The sequence below is a fragment of the Heterocephalus glaber genome, unplaced genomic scaffold, assembly GCF_053883595.1.
Source record: "Heterocephalus glaber isolate CG9 unplaced genomic scaffold, H.glaber_assembly_v1.0 deba00000071, whole genome shotgun sequence".
Taxonomy (NCBI): domain Eukaryota; kingdom Metazoa; phylum Chordata; class Mammalia; order Rodentia; family Bathyergidae; genus Heterocephalus; species Heterocephalus glaber.
Window position 1 is genome coordinate 22,797,561 of NW_028258137.1, and position 19,926 is coordinate 22,817,486.

Consider the following 19,926-nt stretch of genomic DNA (forward strand, 5'->3'; position numbering starts at 1 on the left):
GGAGTGCAGGTTTGGTATTCATGAAGTTCCTGAGGTGCTCTTTATCATGAAAGTATCTTATTTCTCCACCAATTATGAAAGATAGTTTTGCAGTGTACATCAATCTGGGTTGGAGGCTGTTTTCCTTTAGGGTTTGAAATACATCACTCCAAGCTCTTCTTGCCTTGAGAGTTTGCATTGAGAGGTCTGGTGTGATTCTGATGGGCTTTCATTTGTGTGTGATTTGTTTCTTTACTCTCACTGCTGGTAGAATTTTGTTCTTCTGTTGGATTTCTGGAATAGTAACTATTACATGCCTATGTGTAGATTTTTTTTGATTAAGGCTAGCTGGAGTCCTATATGCCTCACTTATCTCTATGTGATATTCTTTTCCCCTCCTTGAGAAGTTTTCTGCCATCACTTCTGTGAACAGTTTTTTTATGTCATCTGCACTCTCTCCTCTTTCTTCATTGATTCCAATCAGTCTTATGCTATTCTTCTTTGCATCGTCTAGCAGCTGCTGGATTGATTTCTCATGTTCCCTTACAATTTTAAAGCAATTTTTCTTTTCCTGGTCACTAATTGCACTCTTATCTTCTATATGTGAAATTCTATCCTCACTTTGGTTCATTCTGTTGCACAGACTTTTGATGGAGTTTTTAATCTCTTGGAAAACTGTTTGTATCCGTTTTATGGATTCCAATTTTTTCCTATGTTGGGATTACATCATGTTCCTCAGATCCCCTATTTTTTTATCTGTGTCCTCTCTAGATTTATTAATCATGTCTTGCACCATGAGCACAATCTTTGCTGTTATCTGAGTAATTATTTCTGATTTCATTTTTCTCAGATCCTCTTTTTGTTGCCAGTTCAGAGGGTTCAGGTGGTTGAGTATCAGATTGTTCCATCTTGTTTCCCTTTGGGGTTGCTGTAGGTGATCCAGAGTCTGTTTTTGAGACTTGTTTACATTTCTTCTCATTTCCATGGGAAAGGGTGCTTCTGGCACCCACGAGGCTCACCTTCTCTGCCCTAGGAGCTTGGGATGGCAGTGGGGAAGCTTCCTTCTGGGTGCTGGGACAGACTCACCTTCTCTGCCCTAGGAGCCTAGCATGGAAGTGGGGAAACTTCCTTCTGGGTGCTGGGACAGACTCACCTTCTCTGCCCTAGGAGCCTATGATGGCAGTGGGGAAGCTTCCTTCTGGGCGCTGGGACTGGCTGAGCTTCCTGGGTTTTGCTTCTTAATCCATTCTGTCAGTCTATTTCTTTTGATTGGTGAATTGAGGCCATTAACATTGATGGTTATAATTGAGAGATATTGACTCATCCTTGTCATGGTATTTTACAGTTGTTGGCTCTTTTATTTCTTATTTTCCTCCCTTTTGCTTTAGTGTCTTACCTTGTGTGCTGTCTTCTCTCTGCTGGGCCTCATGGAGTTGTGACGTTCATTGTCTTTTTCTAGGATATTGCTTTAAATTGTTTGGAGTGCTGGTTTGGTGTTCACGAAATTTCTCAGGTGTTCTTTGTCGTGAAAGTATCTAATTTCCCCATCAATTTTGAAAGATAATTTTGCTGGATACAACAGTCTAGGTTGGAAGTTATTTTCTTTTAGGGCTTGAAATACTTCACTCCAGGCTCTCCTTGATTTGAGGGTTTCTGTTGAGAAATCTGCCGTGATTCTGATGGGCTTTCCTTTGTTGGTGATTTGTTTCTTTTCTCTGTCTGTAGAATTTTGTTCTTCTGTTGGGTTTCTGGGATCTTGACTATTATATGTCTAGGTATAGATTTTTTTTGGTCATGGCTGGTTGGAGTTCTATATGCCTCACTTATCTGTAAGTCAGTTCTCTACCTCTGGCTCAGAAGTTTTCTACTATTACTTCTGTAAATAGTTTTTTTAATGTCAATTTTACTTTCTCCTGCTTTTTTGTGGATTCCTATGAGTCTTATGTTATTCTTCTTTGCATCATTTAGCAGCTGCTGGATTGATTTCTCATGGTCCCTTACTATCTTTAAGAAATCTCTGTTTTCATAGTCCTTAACCACAATCCTGTCTTCTTTATCTGATATTCTGTCTTCAGATTCTCTTAGTCTGCTCTGCATGCTTTCAATGGAGTTTTTAATCCCCTGAATATCTGTTTGAATCTGTTTCATGGATTCCATTTCTTTCTTATGTTGGGTGATCATGTTTTCCATTTCTTTCTTATGCTGGGCATTCATGGCTTCCAGCATGTTTCTGATCTCATCTATTTTCTTATCTGTTTCTGCTCTAGAGCTTCTAATCATGTCTTTCACTCTGCTCACCATGTCTGTATTTATCTGGGAGATTATTTTTGTTTTGAATTTTTCTAGTGCCTCATGCATCTGCTTTGTTACTTCCTGTGCTATGAGTTCAGGGTGTCCAAGTGGTTGCTTATCAGGCTTTTCCACTACATTTCCCTCAGAATTTCCTTTTTGTGGCATGGAAGCCTGCATTTGTGCCTTGCTTAAGTGTCTTCTCGTTTTTCTTTTTGATACAGTCCTTGGTTTAATTCCTGGGTTGATATTTCAAAATTGCTTAATGTAGGTATCTTTGTTGCTTGTGTTTAAAACCCTTGTGGAATGATTGCTTTTCAGAGGTGTCTTCCAGATATAGCTTGTGTTTGGGTTTTGAGACTCTGATGACTCTGAGTCTATTTTATTTTCCTTATACCAGGAAGGAAAACTGATTAGATCAATCACAACATGTTAGCACAAATGACATAGTCAGCAATACCATAGCATCAAGCACAGCTTAGAAAAATGACAATTTGTGGTAGTTATTAATCTATCACTTTTAACTGTGTGAGTTAAATTAAAACCAAGGACTAACCCAACCTAAGTTTATAATGAATAAACTCTTCAATATAGCATCTTTCCCCTTCGGGGTGGGGAGTTAAAAGGAGTTGGGGAGGGAGGAACAGGTAGAAAGAACAGGTAAGATTAGTGGTGAGGACAGAAGACACAAAAAGATCACACAAACTCTAAGAAGCTGCTAAAGGCAAGAGGCAAAGGCAGAATGAAAGAACAAAGATGTGAATAGAATCACCTAACAGCAACAGGGAGGCTAGATACCGAATTTACTTTCCTTTAAACCTAATGATAATCAAGATAAGGAAAAATAGAGGAAAAAAACAATAAGGGACAAATCTGAATTCAGTGCAGAAGGAACAAATGGGGAGATGAGGAGCAGTGTGGGACAGCAAGAGAATGAGTGTGAGAGAGAGAGAGAAAGAAAAGATAAAAGAAAGAAAAGAAAGAAAAGTAAAACTTTGAAGAGTAGAAAAAAAGTAAAAATTAAGAATTAAAAATAAGAGAAAAAAATTTTTTTTTCTTTTTTGCAAATAGCAATAGAAATTATGGGCCTCCTTCAGGGTATGTCTCTACTGTCACAGTAGGCAACGTAGGAATCCTTGTGCATATAGGAGTCAATGAGTCTCAGCAAGCCACCAGCAGACCAAGTACAGTGGTCTGATGTGCCTTTATTGTAGAGATTCTCTGTACTTTTCCGCTGAGCTTCAGTTTTCATCGAGGAGACTGAGAAGCTGTCTTTCTGTTACTAACTTCTGCTCAATCTTGTGACGCTCAGGACAGGGGTCTTAATAATCTCCTGTGCCTCTGTAGTGTGGACAAGGTAGCAGAAAAGCCAGAAGGCCAGAAGTGCACGGAGTGGGGAAAGACTGGACATTGAAGGCGCCCACGTGGCTAAGTGGACCTCACTGTGGCATGGGCGTGGCCCGGGACAGCCACGGAGCTTCAAGCTGCTTGTCTCACCTGGCCAGTTGCAGCTTAGAGCAAATCATTCATTCATTAAAAGAAACAATTTATTTTGGCTCACAGCTTGGGAAGGTTCAGGCCTTGGTTAGTTGACCCTGCTGCTTTTGGGCCTATGAGAAGGCACCCCATCTTGGCAGGGAATGCTTAGTAAAGCAAAACTGGCCCCCTCATGACTATGTGTGAAAAGAGAAGAGCCTGTGTTCCCACAATCGCCTTCAAAGTCATACACCCAGTGATCTAAAACTACTCTCTAGACTCCAAGTTTTATTAGTGTTTCTGGTGTCTCGAACTGTTCCATAGCTGGTTACCAAGACTTTAACCCATGTGACTTTGGGGGACATTATAGATCCAAACTATAACAGAAGGGAAAAGGTATCTCAATAAAAGATCAGTGCATTTCCTTAGGATAAAATAAGAGAAATGTAAACATTCCATAGGAATCTGCAATAAGGCATGTGTGAATTGTAGAATGTTAGGATGTTTGTGAGCAGCAGAGGACACACTGCAGTTTTGTGATCTGTTGGACTGTGATGCTGAGACAGTAATCCTGAAAAGCAGATGGTTAACAATGTTCCTGCCAATCCTCCTGGTCTTTTAGTAACTTCTATGTCTATTTGCTCTTAGCTCCTGGAAACATGATGCATTGACCCTCACAAAAGACCACAGATGTGGAATAAACTGGCCATTGAGACAAGTCACGTTAATTTTCTCCAAGAAGAACATTGGGAGTTAATATTGAATGAAAAATGCACAATTCCTAGTATGTTATGGTTTCATACAGATTCCTAACCATGAAAACAGTGGGAGCAACTTTTTAGGTAAAAAGACCCTTCTTCCATAATCTGCACAAGACTTCTGCATGGATCTGTGATGGCATGGATACTTGCAGAATGCTGTGTTTATTTAGCTTTGGCCTTATAAAGAAACAATCATTTGCATATTTCTTTCAATTAAGCATTATACTGACATACTTAATTAAGACTGTAAAGGGCACTGACAATATTTCATTCTCTTAATGAAAGAGAAGACACATTATACAGTTCAGAATGTCTGTTTAATTTTTCTCAATTTTTTTTTTACTGCTCAAACTGTGTTCTTTCTATGAATGCTGTCAATTAGGATGAAAAGAAGGAAAATTAAAGTCTCTCTTCCAAATGCACTTGTGTTTGCTTGTGGAATCTGTGTACATTCAGAAAGTTGTGATTTGCATTTTTCATCTGTAATTAAACCCAAGAAAAGTGAACATTAGAGAAGCTAGGACAATTTCACAAGCTTGCCAGTATCTGTTATGATAAGAAATTTATATTTAAAGGCATGGTCTCTTTTTCTAAAATGTTCAATTTACCTATTTTTCTCACAAAACTGCTGTATGTGTTCGTTCAAATTTCCAATATGTGTATTTAATTATATTTATGCACATATGTAATGTGACAGTGTTTGGAAAGCAAGTGTTGAGATAAACATAATATGAGCAAACACACACTGAACTTGGACTCTGCAAATATGAGTTTGAGTCATAGACCTTCCATTAGGTTTATGAAAGGTTGCTATGACCACAGTAAAGCTATCAGTACTATTAAAATAATGACATATATTCCATTGAGTGTAATAACAAATGGAGAATGCCAAACAGTTAATGTACATGTAAGCTCTTTGTAAACTATCACTCTTCATACAAATACAATCATATTTTATGACATTAAAATCTCCTTAAATGCAAATGTAAGAAAAAAATGACTGCTATTAAAATGAGGCTTACAAATCTAGTGAGAAAGACAAATATGTAAGCTACCTTAATTCAAATAGAGTGGAATATGTACTATATTATAGAAATAAAGTATGCAAAAACGTACATATAAATTTTAAGTATATGTAAAGAATATATGAAACTATGACAAAACTGTAGTTCATTTCACTTTTTGAGTAGACTTTAGAATAGGATTATTAGGAATAGATCAAGACCAGAGGAAGTAAAAATCTATTACCAAAGAAGAAATCAGGAACATTTTTTGCAGAGTTGATGTTTAGACTTAACATTAAATTGAAATTTGGTTATTTTCAGGAAAATACATTTGTGAAAAATATTATATGACTTCAAGAAAAGTAAGTTGCTACATGGTTTCCTCCTGTTTTCTATTAGCTCAGTTTTGCTTTATTGTAAATTATCAACACAAAACATTTTCAAAGATTCTCACTAAGGAACCATGACATTCTCAGATACTTGTATCTTCTTCTTCCTTTCTCTCCTGGTATAACTCTCCATGGTTCTCTCCACATAATGTATACAAACATGTACACACACATCATTCATCTGTTTTAAAATTTTTAATTGTTCAGAGGAGTTTTAAGTTTACAAGATTCACAAGACAGTAGAAACATTTCTTGCATAACCTCTACCCAAAATACATTTAGCCTTCCCTCACTATCAACATTCCCCACCAGAGTGGTAGATTTGTTAAAATTAATGAATCTATATTTATATATCACTATAAACCAACTTCTCAAGTTTACAGCAGTGTTTATTTTTGATGTCCTACATTCTATGAGTTCAAACAAAGTACAGTAACATGCATCTACCATTGTAGTATCTTATAAGGCATATTCATATCCTAAAAATCCTCTGGATTGCATCCATTTACCTCTCCCTCTTCCCTAACCCCTGGTAACCACTGATCTTTGTATTGTCTTCATAGCCTTGTCTCTTCTAAAATGTCTTGTAATTTGGTATATATTCTTTTAAGATTAGAGTCTTTCAGGCCGGGGATTTAGCACAGTGGTCCCACCACCTGCCTCGCAAGTGTAAGGTACCAAGTTAGATCCCTGGTACAAAAAAAAAAAAAAAAAAAGATTAGTCTTTCACTTATGAATGTACATTCTCTTTCCTCAATAAATTTACCTGACTTGTTAACTTACTTCTTCTTGGAGCAAAATAATATATAATTTTCTTGATATCCTGAATTTTCTTACTCATTCATCTACTAAACCATGTCTTAGTTGTTTGTAAGTTTTGGCAATTATAAATAACACTGCTCTAACCCTTGGTTTCATATGTTTGGATGAACACAAATTTTACCTTCTTCGGGTAAATACTAAGGAGTATGATTGCTGGGTTGCCTAAGAAGACTGTGTTTAGCTTTGTATGCTTCTCCCAGATTTTCTCCAAAGGAGTTTCACCATCATCTCTTACCAACAATAACTAAGTTCCTATTGTTCCACATCCACTTCGTCTTTATGCAGTGATAACAAATTGTATTTTAATTTGCATTATCCTGATGTAATATAATCAGAATATCTTTCAAAGTTTATGCACCATTGTGCATCTGCTTTGGTGAAGTGACCGTTCAGATTTATGTTCGGTTTTTAATTGGAATTGTTTCTTATTGTTGAGTTTTAAGAATTCATTGAATAATTTGATTACAGACCTTCATTAGAAATTTTTTTAGAAACAGTACATACTCTCTCAACTTTTGGCTTTTTGTCCAATTCTCTTCATGGTATCTTTCACAGAAAACAAACTTGTAATTTTAATGAGCCGGAGATCATCAATTCTTTAATGGATTGTGCTTTAGTGTTCTATTTAGAAAGGTATTGGCAAATCTTTTCTTTTAATTACTTGTTGAATTTTTTTTGTTATTTGTCTCTCCATATAAAATTTAGAATCACTATGCCAATATCTCCAAAATAACTGCAGGAATTTTTATTGGGATTCCATTGCATTTAAATATCAATTTGGCAAGAACTGATATCTTGAGAATATTCATTTTCTATCCATGAATATAGAATTTATAGGTTCTGTAAAACAAATCTTAACTCTCATTCATTTACTCAACATTTGCTCTGAAATCTTTACCTGTGTTTCTTTGCACCAAAGTTCCCACTCCTCAGGTGGGACAGGATAACTAGCACAGTCTAAAGTTGGGTAATTTCATTCTCCCAAATGGAAGGTTGAATATGGCAGGAGTTAAACATTTCCCTGCTGAGCCCAGACTTTGTGAAGAACGTCTAGCTTATTTCAACATAATTTGGTCCTGTACTTGAAGCAACATGTTCTGTAAGAATCTGCTCGTGATCCTGAAGATAAATTTCATGAAACACGGGAGTCGTTTAACTCTTGGACTTGCCTATGCTGAGCCTCCAAAAATTAATTAATTGTAGTTTGAACTACTTTAGATCTAGGTGCACTCTATCAGTCTCATGTGTTCAGTGGTGGGGGTTTGGGAATGTTATTGGGTCATGGGGGCATTATAGCTGATTTGCTGTTAGGAGGTGGGATCTGGTCAGAACAAGAAGGTCCCTGGGCTCATGATCTCAAGGGCATATCTGTCTCCTTTCCTGCCCTGTTACCCTTTTCTGCTTTGTGGCTACTGTGGAGTGGTCCTCCAGGGGTATCCCTTCTACTGTGAGGTTTTTGTGTTTGAACCAGTCAAACATTGACTGAAATCTTTAAAATCATGAACACAAATAATCTTCTCTTCCTTTAAGTTGTAGGTGCTGGATGTTTTGTCTAGCAACAAAAAAGTGACGAAGACAGACTTTTGGTACCAGAGAAGTGGGGTTTTGACTATAATTATACCTGACAATATGGTTTAGAAACCTTTCTCAAGGGTTCCCAGGAGGAGTTTGGAAAGGATTGGAGAAGCTAGCTAAAGAAGTCTTTTCTGTAAGCTAAAATTGATGGGAGAGTCTGTTGGGAACTAAGAAAACCAGAATGTTGATAAAAATGTATACATTGAAGACCAGGCTCAGAAGATTTCATTTGGAAACAAGGGTTACACTGGCATTTAGACTCAAGGCTGTGTGTTATATTCTGGTGGAAAACTTGTCTACATTTTGCTCATGTCTGAGACTTTGCAGGAGACTGAGATGAAGAGTGGCAGACCAATTAATCTGATGGAGGAAACTTCAAGGCAGTCTAGTGTGGAGGCTGTGGCATGGTTATTACTGAAGTCCTTGAGCCGTATTTACCATAAAAAACAAGAACAAAATGAAAAGCTGAATAATTTGAAAAAAAAAATTGCTGGTGGCCAGAAAAGAAGCACCTGTGAAATTTGGGCCAAGGAGACATTGGTTAATGAAAAAAATGAGCATTAAAATGAAGCCAAGTACAGTACTTTTCATCAGTACATTAAATTGTATGCAGGTAGAATAATTTTCTGTATCTTCCTATTTCTAAATAGTGGGCTGTATATCTCCTTATGATCTCATTTTTCTTACGGATCTAAGAATTTTGTTTATGTTTTCAGTTGTTTACTTGCTTTTAGGATACAGTACTGACTTCTTAGCTTCTTACTTGAGGGACCTATAGTATAAATCTATAAATCATTGTTAAGATTGCAGTTCTTGTTTTCTACGACCAAGATGAGACAATTACTGTTTCTGAATCTTATGTATAAGAATTGAAATAAATATTCCTGACAATCTGGGGTAGAGAGGTACCCTGAAGACTGATTTTTCTGTAGCTTTCAGATTCATAAAGAACAACAGTTTGAGACTAGCTTGACCATGTCTGATTTTCCTGTAACTTGCCTTTCCTATATAACAAATATAGTATAATTTGAAATTGCTGCTTTCTTTTTAAAGGAGGCTTGAAATGTTTTTTCACCGATACTGTGACCACCCTATCCCAGGAGTGAGAACAACCAATCCCAAACATGAAGAATTTGCGCTTATCTGCTCACAAAGAAAAATTTCCATGTTTTAGCAGGTAAGGAGAGCACAAATGCAGAGATCAAACTGTAAGAAATGATATTCATGGTTGTAGTGTGAAATGAATTGTACTTCTTGGATCATCATGATTCCATTGTCAACAAGAGCAGTATAATAGTAATTGATAAATTACTCACAATCCAAATGTTTCAGTTTTCTTTTGTTGTATAGGCAGTTTTAAAAATGATCACTATGTTCTGAGTGTAAGTATTTGTTAGGTTATTTGGACCTAATTATGGAGTAATTTGAATTGTTAAGTATTCATTTGGCATAAGTGCATCCTGAACATATTCCTGAGGCTAGAACTCTGAACCTCGGAACATCTTGGAGTCTGTAAGTAATATTTTTTCTGAGCTTGCCAAGGTGGGTGAATGCAATTCCAGTTTTCACGTGTCAAGTTCTTCCCAAGTAGAAATGCATTTGTCGCTTTTAGACCTAACTATTATGCTCTTCATGAGTTGCTACTGAAAGGCATTTGACATAACTTGTAATTTCAGTTTTGAATAAGTACCGAATAAACCTTAAATAATAGTAAGTAGGAGTTGGAATAGGGCCACACAGAAAAAATGTTGCTCATTTTTGTCTTTCAAGTACACTCTGAGATGCACTTTTTCTTGCAACCCTTTCAGATAATATAGCAAGCCATACAAACCCACCACTGAATGACCATGCAACCTTAAATCTATCTGCAATGCAATAACTAGAATACAAACTGAGAATTTCTCCCCTTTCCTTAACTCAGTTTCCATTTTAACATGGTCATTGTGCTGGTTTTGAACCTTTTCAATCTAGTCACTGCCAGTATTTTCTCTAGTTTTCTCAATTTCTAAATAAACCAGGTTAAGACAATATCATTGCTCACCTCCACCAATACAAGAATTGATATTCACCATGTGAAAAAATGGATATTCATTAGATTATAGGTTCTCAAATATTAGCATAAAAGGAGATTGGATATTTACTACTGCAGTACTATTTTGGAATTTGAGATCTTCTCTAAAACAGCCACAATCTCATGGACACCTTAACAGATTTCAGCGATATTAGATGGACTATCTTTCTAAGATAGCTCCATTTTAGCGTGCTGAAAATCTTTACAATCTAGTCAGTATTTGATTACTTAGTCTTAAATAAGTAAATTAGCCAAATAATAAATAGATCAAATTTACATCATTATATTCTTCTAATTTTAAAAATTGTCACATTTTAGTTTTTCCATTATTAGAAATGTTCAAATGAGTAAAAATCAAATATCAGTGTAGGCATTGTAAAGATGTTACTACAGGTGATACTCAAATCTATCTTATAAAATATTATTCTTATTCTATGAAGTTCAAGCACTGAGGTCAGAGGTGGTAAGTTACATCATATTTCAAAAGTAGAAAATGTGCGGTTTGGGTTGATATCTGAGTTTTCTTTTTCAAACACAGTTTAAAACATGAGCACTTTGGGTTGTTATCAAAAAGTTACACACAATACATTGTTAACAATGTGCTTACCACAATGGTTTCTAATAATGAGCTCCAAATGATAAATTAGCTCATTCATTATATGGGGGTTTAGTCTGCCACACAGAGCAAGAAAGATGCAGATGCACACTCCTCATTCATTGCTCCTATTGAGTTTCTCCACACTGAGCCTTCCCACTGACTTCTGAAATGCTGAACACAGAGAGCATTAAAAGGCCACAATCTGATCTTGCTTTACCCCCTGTTGTGCTAATCTGAACTCCCTGGAAGCTCCTGTGAATTCAATATGAGCTCAGAGTTCAGTTCCACTTCTCTCAAAGAAAGAATGTGCTGAGAATTTGGATCCCAGTCAAAGGTTCTTTCTGTGTGTCTTCCCAGAAGAGTTCATCTACTTAAAAGTTGCAAGTCAATATTTTTGAGGTTGAACTCTTCAATCAGCAGTCAATATCTCTCCTTTTCTTTTATTCTCTTTTCACTCTAACCATCCTTCTCAACTTGTGTGCTATTTCAACAGCATTTACCCCCATTTCTTTCAGGAATCTGTTTGGTTAATGATCTTAGTTTAAAAAAATCATTACTGCTAACAACCGCTGATATTTTACTTTTCACATCTCAGCTTTCACGAGTGTTTAAATGAAACATTTTCTTCTCCCAAGGACAGGAAAAGTTCCCCTTACAGACTCAACTGTATTTTCAGAGGTTTTTTTGTTGATATATTGTGGTCATTTTTGCCAAAGTCATTAGCACAGTGTTGAAAGTTCCTTCTTTTTTGACTTTCAAATTTGTCAAAAATATAATTTTTGTAAATAGCATTCAATAAAAGGATACACATTCTTTTTGTTCGTTATATAAATCCCATTTGTCATTCCTTGTGATAGGTATACACTCTCTGTCACCACTGTTCCCTATTATTTCTTTCTTAACTTTAAATCTTCCTGTGAATTCTGGCTGATGCTAAAACAAAACAGATTAGTGTATTCCATGATTAGCACATTGATCAATGGTAGCTATCATGAAGTGTCCCGCATGAAAAAGCTGCTCTATATACATGCATATGTCATGATCGTTATCATGCCTACAATTGTTCCTTTCATTCACTTATCCTTTCCCCATACACCCTGAATATACTTGGACACTGTGCTGAGACTAATCAGTAAAGAGAATTGCAAGTTTTTACAGCATAACTGCCTAAAAGAAAAAAAATAAAATGGAATTTAAAACAAAACAAAAGCCTGTGCTTCTGAGCCTCTACTTTCAGAATATATTGAAAAAAATAGCCTATAGGATTGACAAGAATAATGATGTTATTAAAATTAGCACTGTATGTGTTTGGTTCACTCAAACATAGATTTTTCTCAGATATGTTCAACTTGATTATGAAATGTGGAAATAAGAGGGTAATGAGAGGAAGAAAGCAAAGAATTCGTGGAGACTTTATCTGTTCATTCTCCATCATTGTAGCAAAAACCCAATTCTGGATATGTGTAAGAAGAGGAGCTACTTGGCTGTGATGAAGGCCTCCAGAAAGATGGCATTACCATTGTGGGTTCCCATGCAGGAGAAACCACAGGGTAGGACAAGGAGGTCAAGTGACTTTAGAGGCCAGGGTTACTTTTTCTGACCAGGTTAGTCTCTTGGGCACTAATTCAGTCTGTGAGACTCAGGGTTGTACCCCAAAGATGTTATTGATTACATTAAGCTCTGTCTTTTACAGATTCCACCACTTCTTAACATTGCTTCCTTGTAGACCAAGCTTCGACCACATCATGAGGAAAATGCTGAAGCCATATCCAAATCATAGCAGTGACCAAAGATTTAATTCCTTGTGATTGCATTCCCAGGATTTCAGAGAGGTTCCAGTGATCTCAGATCTCAGGAGCAGGAAAATTTTGCTCTTGCTTGCCCTCAACTTTTATTTTTTGAATCAATTTATAATTCATCTTTTGTCTCTCTCTCTTTTTTCTCTCCCCACCCCTCTTCCCCCCCACCCTGTCTCTCTCTCTCTCTCTCTCTGCATTTTCCTTATTTCTCATAGGTCCAACCTGCAGAATAGTTTAGGAAATATAATTTTGTTGAATGCATAGTCTACATATTCATATTAGGCATATTTTTGTGTACTAGTTACACCATAGCCTACTAATTTATATGCATAACCTGTAAAGTTCTGCTTTGGTTACATTATAAAGCATCCAACCCTGAACTAAATCAATGATAGTAGACCTATGCCCAAAATGCAATGTGTGTTCCACACAAGGCATTGCTTCTGATTGTTTCTCAAAAAGATAGCACTGCAGAGGCCAGTCTGAATTTCTCCATCACAGATGTGCCTACTTCAGCCTTCTTCTCCTCAAGCTGAAGTCTCATCCCATTCTCCTTCCCTTCTCAATTAAAGCCTTATTCAGAAAAGAACAAAGAAGAGGAGTTGCTCAGAACACACCAAATCAGCCTGCTGCAGACAGGCAGGTCTGTGCACCCCCTACCGAGGTCCTGAGTCCGGTGGTAGACACCAAATAACCCTGCTGCAGACAGGCAGTTCTGCGCATGCCCTACTGAGGTCCCCAGTCATGTGGAAGACACCGAATCACCCCACTGCAGACAGGCAGCCACCTGGTTCCACACTACAAAGACACAGAGGACACCAGACCAACAGACCAAGGTACTGAGTCCTTCTGCTCCTGGCCCAGAGGTAGGGGCTTCTGAGCCACTCTCCCACTGCTCCTGGTCCAGAGGAAGGGGCTTCCTGGTCACCATCTGTCCTGCTGCTCCCAGCCCAGAGGAAAGGACTTTTGGGACAACTTCTGTCCTGCTGCTCCTGGCCCAGAGGAAGGGGCTTCTGGACCACCATCCCTCCCACCACTCCCCGCCCAGAGGTAGGGGCTTCTGAGCCTTCATCCCACTGCTCCTGATCCAGAGGAAGGGGCTTCCTGGCCACTGTTCCTCCCTCTGCTCCCAGCCCACAGGAAAGGGCTTTTGGGTCACCATCCCTACCGCTGCTTCAGGCCCCTGTCCTACCTCTCCCAATTCAGAGGAGGTAATCCCTGCAGGGGCTAACAGACCCCCACCCCTGTCGAAATGAGAAAACATGTAAATAAGTCTCAAAACCAGACTTCCACATCACCTACAGCAACCCCAAAGGGAAATGAGATGGAACACTCTGATCCTCAACCACCTGGATCCACTGAACTGGCAACAAAAGAGGATCTGGAAAAAATGAAATCAGAAATAATTTCTCAGATAACAGGAGAAATTATGCCCCTAGTGCAAGACATGATTAATAAATCTAGAGAGGACCTCAGGAATATGATGGAATCCCAACATAGGAAACAAATGGAATCCATAAAACAGATGCAAATAGATTTCCAGGACTTGAAAAACTCCACTGAAAGTCTATACAGCAGAGTGAGCCAATGTGAGGGCAGAATTTCAGATATAGAAGATAAGATTGCAATTAGTGACCAGGAAAAGAAAAATTGCTTCAAAATTATAAGGGAACACGATAAATCAATCCAGTAGCTACTAGATGATTCAAAAAAGAATAACATTAGCCTAATTGGACTCAATGAAGAAACAGGAGAGAGTGCAGATGACATAAAAAATCTCTTCACAGAAATAATGGCAGAAAACTTCCCAAGCAGGGGAAAAGAGCTTGACATACAGATAAGTGAGGCATATAGGACTCCAAATAGCTTTGATCAAAAAAAAATCTACACATAGGCATATAATTGTTAAGATTCCAGAAACTCAACAGAAGAACAAAGTTCTCCAAGCAGTCAGAGAAAAGAAACAAATCACATACAAAGGAAAGCCCATCAGAATCACAGCAGACTTCTCAACACAAACCATCAAGGCAAGAAGAGCTTGGAGTGACATATTCCAAGCCCTAAAAGAAAACAGCCTCCAACCCAGATTGATGTACCCTGCAAAACTATCTTTCAAAATTGATGGAGAAATAAGATACTTTCATGACAAAGACCACCTTAGGAACTTCATGAATACCAAACCAGCACTCCAAAGAATTTTACACGATATCCTAGGAACAGACATTGAGAATCACAACCCCAGGAAGCAAAGCAGAATGAACCCATCTGGCATGACAAGAAATTAAATGTAAAGGGGGAGAACCCAACAAAAAGAAAAAGTCATGGCAATGACAAGTCAATACGTTTAATGTTAATGGTCTCAATTCACCAATCAAAAGAAACAGACTGGCAGAATGGGTCAAGAAGCAAAACCCAACAATATGCTGCATGCAAGAAACACACTTAATTCAAAAGGAAACTCATAGACTGAAAGTTGAAGGGTGATAAACAATACTCCATGCGACAGGAACCCCCAAAAAAGCAGGAGTAGCTATCCTCTTGGCAGATCAAGTAGATTTCAAACCAACACTGATTAAGAGAGATAAAGAAGGACACTACGTCCTTGTAAAGGGAGGAATCCAAGAGGAAGAGATGACAATCATAAATATCTATGCAGCAAACACTAGTGCACCCAACTATATAAAACAAACACTAACGGACATGAAAAGTCATATATGCACTAATACAATTGTAGTGGGGGACCTCAACACCCCACTGTCACAAAAAGATAGATCAACTAGACTAAAAATAAGTAATGAAATACTCGAACTCAATCGAACTCTTGAAGAAATGAACTTAACAGATGTTTACAGTCTTCCACCCCACAAAATCAGAATACACATTCTTCTCAGCTGCACATGGGTCATTTTCCAAAATAGACCACATGCTCACACAAAGACCATGTTTAAGTAAGTGTAAAGGAATTGAAGTTATCCCCTGTATATTATCAGACCAGAGTGCGATGAAATTGGAGATCCATAGCAAAAGAAACTCAAAAAATTTCATAAGCACGTGGAAAGTGAACAACACACTTCAGAATAACCAATGGGTCACAGAGGAAATTAAAGAAGAAATCAGACAGTTCCTTCAATTAAATGACAATGACAATACAACACATCGGAATCTATGGGACACAATGAAAGTAGTCTTATGAGGGAAATTCATAGCAGTGAATAAGCATATGAGGAAAACAGAACAAGCCCAATTAAAGAACCTGATGCTGAACCTCAAGCTTCTAGAAAAAGAAGAATAGGATAACCACAGAGATCATAAAAGGGAGGAAATTATAAAGATCAGAGGAGAAATAATGCAATGGAGACTAAGAGAATGATACAAAAAATCAATGAAGCTAAGAGTTGGTTCTTCAAAAGAATCAACAAAATTGACAAACCTTTAGCCACCCTTGTCAGAAAAAGGAAAGAAAAGGCCCAAATCCATGCAATTAGGAATGAAAAGGGTGAAAGTACAACAGACCCAGCAGAAAGCCAGAGGATCATCAATACCTACTTCCAGAACCTATACACCAATAAGATGGACAACACAGAACAAATGGACAGATTCCTAGATACATATGAATTACCAAAGTTGAACAAAGAAGACCTAAAAATTCTGAACAACCCAATATCAACCAATGAAATTAAAAACATAATTTAAAACTTATCAACTAAGAAAAGCCCAGGCCCTGCTGGCTTCACTGCTGAATTCTACAAGACATTTAGAGAGGAACTGCTGCCATGACTGTTTCAACTCTTCAATTAAATTGAAAGGGAAGCAACAGTCCCAAATTCATTCCTGGAAGCAAGCATCACCTTGATCCCCAAAGCAGAGAAAGACCCAACTGAAAAAGAGAACTATAGGCCAATCTCACTAATGAGCATAGATGCAAAAATCCTTAATAAGATAATGGCAAACAGAATGCAGAAGATCATCAAGAAGATCATACACCCTGATCAAGTGGGATTCATCCCAGGGATGGTTCAATATATGAAAATCAATCAATGTAATACACTATATCAGTAGAGCCAAGGACAAAAACCATATGATTATCTCCATAGATTCAGAAAAAAGCATTTGACAAAATCCAACATGCATTTATAATAAAAACCCTACAAAAAATTGGAATAGATGGTCTCTACCTCAAACTGATAGAAGCCATCTATGAAAAACCAACAGCCAATATCATACTAAATGGGCAAAAACTGAAATCCTTCACACTAAAATCAAGAACAAGACAATGATGTCCACTATCACCACTCTTGTTCAATATAGTTCTGGAAACATTAGCCATGGCAATTAGACATGAGAAAGAATTCAAAGGAATAAAGATAGGTAATGAAGAAGTCAAATTGTCATTATTTGTAGATGACATGATACTCTATATAGAAGACCCCAAGAACTCCACCAAAAGTCTTCTAGACTTAATAACCAAATTCAGTAGAGTAGCTGGTTACAAGGTCAACACACAGAAATCAAGAGCTTTCCTCTACACCAATGACAGATTCACTGAGAGAGAAATAGGGCAAATAATTCCTTTTACAATAGCATCCAAAAAATTGAAATACCTAGGAATGAACCTAACAAAAGAAATCAAAGACCTCTTCTCTGAAAACTATGGCACTCTGAAAAGAGAGATTGAAGATGATATCAGCAAATGGACAGACATCCCCTGCTCCTGGGTGGGAAGGATTAATATAGTGAAAATGACCATACTTCCAAAACTCCTATATAGATTTAATGCAATTCCAATTGAGATCCCAGCAGCATACTTCATAGACCTTGAGAAAACAATCCAAAAATTCATTTGGAACAAGAAGAGACCCAGAATAGCAAAAGCAATTCTAGGTAACAGAGACATGGCAGGGGCTATCACAATCCCCAACCTGCAACTATGCTACAAAGCTTCTGTGATAAAAACAGCATGGTACTGGCAAAGAAACAGACCTGAGTACCAGTGGAACAGATTAGAAGATGCAGAAACAACGCCAGACACACTCAGCCATCTCATCTTTGATAAAGGAGCCAAACACCCTCACTGGAGGAAAGAGAGCCTCTTTAATAAATCATGCTGGAAAAATTGGGCTTCAACTTGCCAAAGATTAAAACTAGACCTGTATCTCTCACCATGCACTAAACTAAAATCAAAATGGATTAAAGATCTAAATATTAAAATAGAAACTCTGAACCAGTTGGAACAGAGGTTAGGTAGAACCCTTGAAGACATCAGTGTAGGAAAAGATTTTATGAACAAAACCTCAGTTTCCTGTGAACTATCACAAGCAATCAACAAGTGGGATCTCTTCTCATTAAAAGGCTTCTGCACAGCAAGAGAAACCACCAGCAGTGTGAAGAGACAACCCACAATGTGGGAAAAAATCTTCACCTGCTCTTCCTCAGACAAAGGTCTACTATCTCAAATCTATAAAGAACTTAAAAAATCAGAACTCCCAAATTTAAAGACCCAATCCAAAAATGGGCATCTGAAATGAACAGACATTTCTCACACAAAGTAGATATAGCAAATAAACATATGAAAAAATGTTCAACATAACTAGTCATTGGAGAGATGCAAATGAAAACAACACGGAGATTCTACTTCCCTCCAGAAGGAATGGCTGCTATCATGAAATCAATCGATAACAAATGCTGGTGGGGCTGTGGGGAAAGAGTCACCCTGCTCCACTGCTGGTGGAAGTGTAGACTGGTGCAACCACTGTGGAAATCAGTATGGAGATACCTCAAAGAACTAGGACTGGAAGTCCCATTTGACTCCACTGTCCCAGTGCTAGGGATCTTCCCAAAGAATTAAAAGAATCATACCACAGTGATATATGTGTGCCCATGTTCGTAGCAGCATAGTTTGTAATAGCTAAAACTTGGAAACAGCCCAAATGCCCATTGGCTGGAGACAGGATAAAGAAAATGTGGGGTTTTTTAATAAAATGGAATACTACTGAGCCATAAAAAATGAGAAATTAGAGACATTTATAGCTAAGTGGATGCACATTGAGGCAATACTCTTAAGTGAAATAAATAGGACACACATGAATAAATACCAAATAGTTTCTCTGGTGTGAGAAACTGAAAGTGTAAATAAGAACTAAATGTATAATAGGTAATGTGAAATAGGAAGAAAAGGGGCAAAGGGGAAAGAAATGGGAGGGCTAGGGGAAAGGATAGAAGGGAATGGGATTAATATGTGAAAATGGAAAAATAAGAACAAACTCTTTGTAAATAGGGAGGAATGGAGGGGTTGAAGGGAGGGCTGGGCAAGGGTGAAAAATAAGAACCAAGCGAGACTATGTAAAGGTGCAAATTTCCAATGATGAATGTCATTATATTGTATACCTAAAATGTACCATTGATTAGAATGAATAATTAATAATGCAAAATAGGAAGAAAAGGTCCAAAGGGGTAGGGGTACTGGGAGGGGCAAGGGAAAGGAAAGAAGGGAAAGGAAAAATGATGAGAAATGGAAAAAATGGAAATAAAGTCTTTGTAAATAGGGAGGGATGGAGGGCGTGAAGGGAGGGCTAGGAATGGGGAAAAATAAGAACCAAGATGCATTATGTAAAGGTACAATTCCCAATGAGAAATGTGATTGTGTTGTATACCTACAATGTACCAATAAAAGAATTTAATAAAGAAAAGAAAAGAAAAAAAAGAACAAAGAGGAGAATATTCAATAAAGAACAAAGAGGAGAAGCAAGAAGAGGTAGAGGAGGAGGTGAAGAAGAAAAAACCTGGAACTACAGGTTAAAATCACATAGATGCTTCTCTAATGATGTCATCAATTTTTTGAATGACAAATACTATCATAGATTTTCAATACACTCATTGTCATAATGACTAGTTAGTATTCTCAGGTCTTTTTTGCTTGAGGTACCTTTGACTTATCCATCTAAATTTCAAGAAATATGATGGTATAGTCTTGATGGTCATTGAAAAGTAAACATGGAGAAAAATAATGATGTAGGAAGAGGAATATTACAGAAAAGAAAAACAGAACAAATAAACAAATAAGCAAATGAGATAGAAAAAGTTAAAGCTCAAATCAAGGTAGTCTTTATACAAAAACTGCAGTGTCAATCCATCGATCAATGGCTTGGCTGGGATCAGATCAGTAC